Genomic DNA, 11,534 nt, shown 5'->3' with positions numbered 1-11,534 from the left:
ACTCAAACATATGCAGATCTAATTGTAAAATTTTCTACCCTAGATAATTTTATTTCATATAAAATTTTTTAAATCTTTAAAAAAATACTGAGAAAATATAGCAAAAAAAATGGTTGAATTAGTATACTTGATTTTGTGAGACTGTTGAAATGTTTCAATTCTTTTTCCCTCTTAAGCCTGTATCATAAAAATCATATTTTCTGATGAAATTTATTTTTTAAGAATGTTGCAATGCAGATTTTAATGAAAATTCATACATTTGTAAAGTTACCTATATTGTGTTAGGTAATAACTAAAGCCCATATATATTAATTGGCCAATGATTAAAGAGAACATTTGAGTTCCTAGCTGATTTTCTGACTAATTTAAGACCTCATTCATGTAACAACATCTATTAATCTTCAGAAATCCAGTAAAATTGTCATCTGTAAAACAGGTTTCATTCTAAGATATACAAGGCATATAACATCCTATTTTACCAGCATGTATTTACTTATAAAAAGTAAATAAATAAAGTAGACTGAGTTGTGTATTTTGATAAATTTTGGAAAAGCATTAGGAGATATGTCTGCAACTGCAGTTTGTATTAACTGAGTATTTACTGGCACTGAAATGTGCATGATCAGGGTTTTTCTGAATAAACTTAGTAAAGACTAAAATATACATTATCTATAGCTATCCGTAAAAAGTCTAGCCATTGTCTTGATAGTTTGAAAGAATTAAATACATTTGAGCCGCGGCATGAGAAATCCAACATAGTGGCTTTGCGACCAGCATAGATCCAGAGCAGCCCGCGCAGTCTGGTCAGGATCCATCCTGTTCGCTTTCAAAGCATATTACAATTGGAGAAACTGTTAGTGAACAGCATGGATCCTGACTAGACTGCGCTGATGCACAGGCTGGTATGGATCCATGCTGGTCGCAAACGCACTATGTTGGTTTTCTCATGGCACGGCTCATTTAAAGTTGTATCTAGCAAAATATTGACTTAACTGTTCTGTAGATAATTTGATTGTTAAAGGAAGAATGTGCATCATGATTGTTATTACGTGAACATACTGTATTAGTTTTAAATATCATGATATTTTTCAGTCTTGGATTACACTGTTATTTGTTCATACTTTTGAATTGTATTTAAAATGTATACATTAAATCAAATGGCGAAGTAGACATGATTTTGCTTTTACTACTATTTGTTTCCATGGCAACAAAATGATTTCCAAAGGTGAAAGGACACTGTCTTTACACAAACACACATAGATATTTTTATGCCGAATCTTCTCCTTAAATTCCTCGATTTCTCCCTAAATTCTGTGGAGAAGAGAAGTCACTTCTCCCTAAAATTTTGACCTAGGATGATCCCTGTTTTTTTATGCAAAATGAATGTTGTAACCATGGCAATTTGAAAAACAATTGGACAGTCATGATTAGTAACCATACAATACCTTAAAGGCCAGTATCAGTTGGTTATGAGTATTTCCAGCTGCTTTGAAACTCAAAATTAGTTTACCCAAAAAAAAGAAAAGTGCATACAAGGTTGTTGAGAACTGACCTTGTGACAATGCTTTAAGTTTCATAGATCATTATTATGGTTGTATCCTTCTTAGTTCTGCCCAGAATGTGCTTCAGGTGCGTTAGATGCATTGACAGTTTGCAGATGAACTTTTCTTGTTTCATAGAATACAAAATTGATACAGAAAGTGCTTTAAAAAGGTCTGAATTATAATTTTCTTGTACGTTGCCATGGTAACGGAACATTCTCCTTAATTTCTAGACAAAGTGTTGGACAGTATAACTTTGTAAATTGATTTTACATGAAATACTTATGTTTTGCTACAATTCTGTATCTGGCAATGTAATATTATTTCAGGTTATTCTGTAATTTAGGCATAAATGAGTTTGCTGAAAACTCATTTTTTGTCAATTTTCAAATTTCTGTAAACAGCTCAAATATGAATGACCCACTAAAATTCCTCCTTAAATTGAAATGAGTATCATAGCTCTGCTGAATCCATACAAGTATTATATTCAGATGCGTGCACTTTTTTTTCTTTATTAGAAGTTGAAAAACATACATGCAGACCAATTTTTAAAGATAATGTAAAATCTTAAAGGGGGTATTTATAAAACTGTTGCTTCTAAAACTATGAAAATGTTGAAAGACAATATTTGTTTTAAATAATTACTTCAGGTATGTATTTCAGGCAAATATGAAAATTAATGCTTTATTTCAGACATAGAGACCACTATGTGTGAAGAAAATTGTAACATTTTAGTAAAATTTGACTCTCAGAAATTGCCATTTTTCGCAAAAAGTATAATGTTCCCGTTTCCATGGTAACCAGAGCTGCTTCATATCTTTTCACCCTTGATTCTTCATATATGGCTTGAATACTAAAAAGGGTGCAAATATGAAGTAATTCTGAGACTATGAGTTTCCGACCCCTTCTTTAATTTTTTGGTTCTTACAGAGAATTGGTCTTAACATCACACCGACACAGGATAGGTCATATGGCGACTTTCCAGTTTTAATGGTGGAGGAAGACCCCAGGTGCCCCTCCGTGCATCATTTTAAAGAACTGGTTCAGTGTGACCTTGACCTGTGACCTACTGACCTCAACATCATTAGGGACCACCTGCTGGTCATAATCAACCTCCCTGACAATTTTCATGATCCATGATCAAGCATTCTCAAGTTATAATCTGAAAAACATTTCTCTGTTTTGCCTTATTGTGACCTTGACCTACTGACCTCAAAGTAAAACTTGACCTGTATTTCATGATGTGACACCTGTGTACCAAACTTTATCATCCTAGGCTCAAGGTCTCAAGTTATCATTCGGAAACGGTTCAACTTTTCAAGGTCACTGTGACCTTGACCTTTGATCTATTGACCTCAAATTCAAACAACCTGTATTTTATCATGTAACACCTGTGTTACAAAAGCTATGATCCAAGGCCAAAGCATTTGCAAGTTACAATGTATCTTGACCTTTGACCTACTGACCCCAAAGTCAAACTTGACCTGTAACTATGTACCAAAAAAAAATATTTAAATCGGTCAAGCTTTTCATGAGTTATCATCTGGAAGCCATGAAAACCTACTGACTGAAAGACAGACAAGCTTACTACATGGGGGTATAACAGAACATTCTCTTTAAAATCTCATGAAAAATATGAGAACTAGATGCCCATGGGCAATATGTCAAGCCCGCCAGCTGTCAAAAGGACTGGGAGTTGTGCATGACACTACTTGTCTCATTGAGGCTAACATATATGCCAAATAAAAGAGATTGCAAAAAGTTACAATATAAGTTATTTACAGTAACAACAAAGGAACGTAAAATTAAGAAAAAAAAATAAAAAAAAAAATATAAAAAAAATTCTAAGTCCACACAAAAATCCGCACCAGCAGAGATAGGTCAAAATACACCTGAAAATTTGATGTAACATGCATGTTGTACTACAGAAAAGTGGTCTTGATTTTTTCCCTACGACCAGTAATAAACAAGAGGACCATGATGGTCCTGAATCGCTCACCTGTTCCCACATGACCCAGTTTTGAGTATGACGTCGTTTTTTTCTATTATGTCACAACATTTTTTCATTATTTGACCTACTGACCTACTTTTTGAAGACACGTGACCCACTTTCGAACTTGGCCTAGATATCATCAAGATGAACATTCTGAATAAATTTTATGGAGATCCATTCACAAGTATGGCCTCTAGTGAGGTCACAAGGTTTTTCTATTTTTAGACCTACTGACCTAGTTTTTGACTGCACATGACCCTGTTTTAAACTTGACCTAGATATCATCAAGATAAACATTCAGACCAACTTTCATACAGATCCCATGAAAAATATGGCCTCTAGAGAGGTCACAAGGTTTTTCTATTATTTGACCTACTGACCTAGTTTTTGAAGGCACGTGACCCACTTTCAAACCTGACCTAGATATCATCAAGATGAACATTCAGACCAACTTTCATACAGATCCCATGAAAAATATGGCCTCTAGAGAGGTCACAAGGTTTTTCTATTATTTGACCTACTGACCTAGTTTTTGACGGCACGTGACCCACTTTCGAACTTGACCTAGATATCATCAAGGTGAACATTCTGACCAATTTTCATGAAGATATCATGAAATATATGGCCTCTAGAAAGGTCATAAGGTTTTTCTATTTTTAGACCTACTGACCTAGTTTTTGACCACACGTGACCCAGTTTCGAATTTGACCTAGATATCATCAAGGTGAACATTCTGACCAATTTTTATGAAGATCCATTCATAAGTATGGCCTCTCGAGAGGTCACAAGGTTTTTCTATTTTTAGACCTACTGACCTAGTTTTTGACCGCACGTAACCCAGTTTCTAACTTGACCTAGATATCATCAAGATGAACATTCAGACCAACTTTCATACAGATCGCATGAAAAATATGGCCTTTAGAGAGGTCACAAGGTTTTTCTATTATTTGACCTAATGACCTAGTTTTTGAAGGCACGTGACCCACTTCTGAATCTGACCTAGATATCATCAAGGTGAACATTCTCACTAATTTTCATGAAGATCGCATGAAAAATATGGCCTCTAGAGAGGTCACAAGGTTTTTCTATTTTTCAACCTACTGACCTAGTTTTTGACCGCACGTGACCCAGTTTCAAACTTGTCCTAGATATCATCAAGAGGAACATTCTGATCAATTTTCATGAAGATCCATTGAGAAACATGACCTCTAGAGACGTCACAAGGTTTTTCTATTTTTAGACCTACTGACCTAGTTTTTGACCGCACGTAACCCAGTTTCAAACCTGACCTAGATATCATCAAGGTGAACATTCTCACCATTTTTCATGAAGATCCATTGAGAAATATGGCCTCTAAAGAGATCACAAGGTTTTTCTATTTTTAGACCTACTGACCTAGTTTTTGACCGCACGTGACCCAGTTTCGAACTTGACCTAGATATCATCAAGGTAAACATTCTGACCAATTTTCATGAAGATCCATTGAGAAATATGGCCTCTAAAGAGATCACAAGGTTTTTCTATTTTTAGAGCTAGTGACCTAGTTTTTGACCCCACGTGACCCAGCTTCGAACTTCACCTAGATATCATCAAGGTGAACATTCTGACTAATTTTCATGAAGATCCATCGAGAAATTTGGCCTCTAGAGAGTTCACAAAGTTTTTCTATTTTTAGACCTACTGACCTAGTTTTTCAGCCCACGTGACCCAGTTTCGAACTTGACCTAGATATCATCAAGGTGAACATTTTGACCAATTTTCATGAAGATTTCATGAAAAATATGGCCTCTAGAGAGGTCACAAGGTTTTTCTATTTTTAGACCTACTGACCTAGTTTTTTACCGCACGTGACCCAGTTTCGAACTTGACCTAGATATCATCAAGATGAACATTCTGACCAACTTTCATAAAGATTCCATGAAAAATGTGACCTCTAGAGTGGTCACAAGCAAAAGTTTACGCAGGCACGAACGCACGGACGGACGACGGACGCCACGCGATCACAAAAGCTCACCTTGTCACTTTGTGACAGGTGAGCTAAAAAGTTACAAATGTAAGCTATTTACAGTAACAACAAAGGGAAGTAATTCTAGGATCTTATGCATGACACTCCGTCGCATGATGATGAACAATTGTGCCAAGTTACATCAAAATCCCTCTATGCATCAAAAAGAAATGCTCCAGACAAAGTAATTCTTGTATCTGACTTTTGACCTCCAAGTGTGATCTTGACCTTAGACCTAGGGACCTGGTTCTTCCGCATGACATTTCGTCTCATGGTGGTGAACATTTGTGCCAAGTTACATCAAAGTCCCTCCATGCATGAAGAAGAAATGCTCCAGACAAACTTGTCATTCTTGTATCCTTTGACCTCTCAGTGTGACCTTGACCTTAGACCTAGGGACCTGGTTCTTGCGCATGACATTCCATCTCATGATGGTGAACAATTGTGCCAAGTTACATCAAAATCCCTCCATGCATGAAGAAGAAATGCTCCGGACAAAGTCATTTTTGAATTTGACCTTTGACCTGTAAGTGTGATCTTGACCTTTGAGATAGGAACCTGGGGCTTGCGCATGACACTCCGTCTCATTGCGGTTAACATTCATACCATATATAAACAAGATTGCTCCATGCATGTCCAAATTATGGTCCGGACAAACAAATCCGGACGGGCGGACGCACGCACGCACATACACTGAATAGACATTTGGACAACTATGTCTTCGCTTCTGCAAGCGGGCTCGACAATAACAAAACCAATGTGATAATACATTATCTCTTAAAGTAACAGAGCTTAGTCAAACACTGCTGTTCTCAAAATAAATTTAGTTTCTAAATAAATCCTGAATTCCTATCCTTAAAAGTTTTTTTTTTTTATTAAAGTTCCCTTGTTCTTCTGTCTTTTTATATTTTCTGGTGTTTCTTTCTTGCTTTTCAAGTATACTGGATCTGTTGACCTTCCATTTTGTAGCTGCCTGCTCTCAAGAAGTGAACCTGTAAAACAGAAATCAAATATTGTAAATTGATAAAAAGAGACCCCAACCAACTTTCATAAAGATCCCATGAAAAATGTGACCTACAGAGTGGTCACAAGCAAAGGTTTACCGATGCACGGACGGCAACGCGCTATCACAAAAGCTCACCTTGTCACTTTGTGACAGGTGAGCTAAAAAATCAATATCTGAGAACCGCTTCCTCCGGTAACACTAAAATGTAAATAAAATTAAACCGTTTGTTGACCTGATTTTTGGGAAATGTGTAACCTTGCGTTTTGGGATGTTGAGCAAAAATGCAATATTTTTGGATTGGGAAGTGGCCGAATATAGGCCTCTGTCATATAAGGACAAGAAATCATTTTCAAAGTTTTTCTTTTTGGTGAGTTGTATATGGAATTAAATTCTTTGGGTAATTTTGAAAGAGGACCACCCCATGATCATTCTGTGAAGTTTGGTGTAAATCTGCCCAGTGGTTCTGAATAAGATTTTTTACAAATTGTTGGTACATGCAACATCAACTCATGTTGTCACACTGTGACAGGTGATCGAGCTAATAATTGTTCAAATTTGCATAATGTATGAAATTTTATGATTTTGTCAGAAATGCTTTATCATCAAGAAAATGAATGGAGTCTTTACTTAGGTCTAAAAAACAATTTTGTTTCTGGTAAACATGCTAAAAAAAATTAGGGTAGGTAGGTCGGAAAAACTTTTTCTTTGGATTTTTTAAAATTATTTTTAGGGAGACTTTTTGGAAATTATTTTTGTGTCAAAAAATGAATACAAATATGGGGGTTATGCTTCTAGAGCATCAGTAAGTTGATTTATAACATCACTGTCAATGTTTAAAGCATAAAAAGTGCAGAATTGCAACTTTTTGTCAAAAAGTTGAAAAAAATGTTCTCAAAGACAAAGGCTACCGTCCATTTAGGGTCGGGCCAAAAATTTATGGTAGGTCAGGATACAGGAAACAGACAATTTTTTTACGCCTAATGTTCCTTGGTATTTGATTCTATGCACTGACTCAATCGCAAAAATCTGTTGACACAAATATTAATTTGTATACACAGTATATCATGCTTTTTGAATGATTGAAACTGCTTCCCACAGCTGCAACTATATAATAAACAGGAAGATAGAAATACCTTATGAGCCGCAAGCAAGTGGTTCCAGTCTGTCAACAAGCACTTTGGAGCAGTACAACAATACTCTGTATAATAGACCAAGATGCTTGAAAATAGTGAGAAGTGAGCAAATTAAGAAAACATGGACAACCAGCTGTTTTTAAATTTCAAAGGTCTAAAAGCTAACATCCTTTTCGCAGTTTTTGAATTTTCATGCCAATAAGATGACCCCAATTATATCATTGGCATGGCGGGAAAAATTTGTTAAATAAAACTTTTTTTAATGAAAATAAAACAGTAGCAAATTTTGTCAAAATGTATAATGAAACGAAGTAAATGCGGTTAAAAATTTCAGTTTTAAAAAAAGAAAAGTCACTGTATGAGTAGGTTTGTTTACACAACTGACCAGCCAGAACAGCCAAACATTACTTTAACCCAGGTACCTTTTTGACTTGATGGTCAATGACCTTCACTTTGCTCGGTATCATTAAAAGGCAAAAACAGACTGGTAAAGCAGCTAGAAGAATCTGTTCTGCCTTCCTCAGTTTAGTATGAACACAGGAGCCGACAAAATGCTACAATTGTTTATTGGTATCTGACGGTCATGATTCATAAACGTATAACTTTAAACGTATTTGAGTATGTGTGCAGTATACACAATTCAGATTTCAACTAACCCATGCTGGCAACCAGATAGAAAATTTTCCAAGCCTGACACCAATTTCACATGCCTAAACTTAAAGCTGAATTTTGAACCATAAAACAACTGGTCTAGCTCATACCCTCAAAATACTTCATCATGTATTGTTTGGGACATGCTCGACTGGGGATTCCTAGGAGAACAGGAACTGAATACATCGGACCAAAAAGTAATGTGAGCGGCTTCAGTTTGCATTTGCAGAGCTCAAATTTAACTTTTTGACCAACGTACTGCAAATTTTCGCATGACTGTAGCTTTTTTTTCTTGTTGCTTAATCTGAAATCTACTTGCAAATTTAGACTTTCAATTAAGAATGTTAGAATATCCTAAAAATCATGCTAGAACATCAATATTGCTTGCACAGTTTTCCTTTGCGTATAATTTTGTGCGTTATAACTCAAAATGACTTTCAAAGTAATTCGGAACGCATCATTGGTGGCGTAACTTAACTACTGGCTGAAACTACGTCAAGGCAAATTTTCGTACCTAATATTATAAATAGCGTTTCAACTGTATACATGTACGAATTAGTAAGATAGCCTGCGTTCTAGATTTAATTATAAGATAGACTTACATTTCTTTATAATCAGTAATCCATTCAACAAAAAATGGCTAACCAAAAAAGATGTGTTTTCTGTTATCCTCAAATGAAAGCGAATCTACAAAACATTAACAAAAACCGCAACAATTTTGACTATTATTTGTATTTGCAAAATAAATTGTGTGAATATTTTTATCTTAACTTGCATTTAGCGAGTCAAAATTTGAGCCCTGTGATTTGTGCAAGTAATTACATCTTCGCATGATTATGGTTCTGACTAACTCTTAAACTCTTTCATTTATGGAACAGTTTGAATTCAATTCCTTCATAATTCTGACCAACTAATTGAGCATGCTTCAGAACTCCAGATAAGGGCTGTATTTTTGTAATTACGAACTTGTTAGGGATCAGATATGACTTTATTTTAAAATGTGGACGTATCAATACAAATTTATTTTAAAATGTGGTTGTATCAGTACGACATGTAAACAGTATTACATATATTCCAAAGAAAGATCAAGCCGAAATTGCATGTCTGCGCCAAGTTGCGCTTATCAACGCTATCCCGACTGTTGACAATTTGCACGGTGTCAAATGAGTGTGGAATATACGAAACAAACGCCAATAGCATATGTAATGCATTAACACATAATTTTTTTGGACTTCAAAATTATGCGTTATAAAAATCTGAAAAGGGGAAATAATTCTACCAAAACTGAAGGCAACAAGTTATTTTTATTTTAATTTGTGTCATATGAACAGAAGAACCAAGTTTGAAAAAAATATCTTTACTATTTTTAAAAAAATGTTAGTTTTTATGTTGAAAGCCCGATCAGGCAATGTTACCAGCCTGTTTAAAATCTATATTTTTTTCTATAAGCCAAAGAACTATAAAATACACAGAATGGCAACTTGGGATAATCCCGCGTCATCTCGTGTTAGCGTGTTATCTTATTTCAAAGCGTTTGCCAACTTGATCAATCATAATCAAATCAACAGACGCTTACTGAAGTATAAAACTGGTGGTACGCCCGGCACGTAATAAACCAGTTTGTGTCCGTTTTCAAACGAAAACTGTTGATTTCTCAGACTTTCAATCATAAATTCATTCCTTCCTCCTGTAGTAGTACTGTAAATACTAATAACATTAAAAATGCACCATTATCATGATAAACAAATGATCCGAAACTCAAAATAAGGCCTAAAAAAAATATGTTTGTTTCCTGTAACATGCTGAAAAAAATGGGCGTTGGTAGGTAGGAATTTTTTTTTTTTTTTTTTTTTTAAGTAGGTGTCAGAACATTTCAGTGTTCAGTTACCTTATTATCGCCAAATAACTGCCTAAATAGTAATCAAATAAAATTGTTGAAAATTTGCTCCCGCCTTTCAATAACAGATGTTGTTCATACAAGTTTTTTTCTACACTGATTCCTTTTGTTCAGTAAACATTGTGTAACAGGCAAAGTTCATAGTTTTGCAGACAGACATAGCTTCGGGCCGTTTTTGCCAATTAAAGATTTTCGGGGCCACAAAAGTGCAACCGATAGCGTGACCCCTGAACAAGTGGTACAAACATGATAATAGGCTGCTCTTCTACGAATTGTTTATTAATTAACGTTTACACATTGATCAATAAACACCTTTCATAATGAAGGACATTATTGTACTAAATACAAACCGCGAGATGACCACGTGTCAGTCGGCGCGTGGCGTGATTGACATCTGTCAGTAGCTAATTAGTATATGACGCTCCGCCCTACTGCCATACTTCAGTTGTGGCGGCGAAACAGTATTGAAATTCACCGAGACTTTGATTGACAAGGGGCAGAACCTTTGAACTCGATAAGCATCAAAGAAAACCTCGATTTTCGCGGGTGAAAACCCGAAACCTCGAGTCTACCGACAAACAGGCTTTTCGCCATGTTGTTTCATGTCGACGGAACCAGGAACGCTCGTTACTATGCGCGACGAGGTCGGGTACAACTAAATTATCCTATAATCAATAAAGATATGATCAGAATCTCGACCATAAAAAAATTGCGGTCGGCGGTAAAAACTTACGGTCGGTCAGGTTACAGGAAACAGGCATATTTTTTTTTAGGCCTAACCTTATTTCAAAGTGTTTGCTGACTTGATCAATCATGATCAACAGATGCTTACAACGAGATCTCATTCATTTGTCACAGGATGTTGGCGAGATATGCCTTTCAATTTGCCGATCTGTTTATTTTATAACTCTTTGTAGAAGCCGATCCGATTCCCTATATTTAGGCCGAGCACAGCTTATCGGCAGAATCATAAGATCAACTTAATTACTGTGTATACATGGCATGTTAATATATTGAGAAATATAAATTAGGTTAAAAATAAATTTATCCTTGATGCACTGTTTTGCTTATTATTACACAAGGACAGACCATTCAGTTTAAATAATGGCGTTTTCTGCTGCAATCTAAGCATTTGAAATATCCTAAAGCCCAAAAACCCCACCAAAGCCCTGTCGTGGACACGCTAATGAGCATGCGAGCCTCTTCGATCCGCGATGTAAAAATTTGGCTCAAACATTTTTCAACTCAGCGCTAGCCCTGCATGCAGTGAGCCTTAAGAAACAATAATCTAAAAGGCCCATTTCAAAT

General features: G+C 35.7%; 1 long non-coding RNA gene across 1 annotated transcript; it reads right to left on the bottom strand.

Moving 5' to 3' along the window:
- Positions 1-6,297: 6,297 nt before the first annotated feature.
- LOC128559178 (uncharacterized) lies at positions 6,298-7,766 on the bottom strand. Its single transcript, XR_008372241.1, has 2 exons — positions 7,679-7,766; positions 6,298-6,531 (listed from the first exon to the last, which is right to left on the bottom strand). It is a non-coding gene; the product is annotated as an uncharacterized LOC128559178 (long non-coding RNA).
- Between the last annotated feature and the right edge of the window lie 3,768 nt (positions 7,767-11,534).

The sequence above is a fragment of the Mercenaria mercenaria genome, chromosome 8, assembly GCF_021730395.1.
Source record: "Mercenaria mercenaria strain notata chromosome 8, MADL_Memer_1, whole genome shotgun sequence".
Taxonomy (NCBI): Eukaryota; Metazoa; Mollusca; class Bivalvia; order Venerida; family Veneridae; genus Mercenaria; species Mercenaria mercenaria.
The sequence above is the reverse complement of the archived record's forward strand: the minus strand, read 5'-3'. Positions and strand labels throughout refer to the sequence as shown.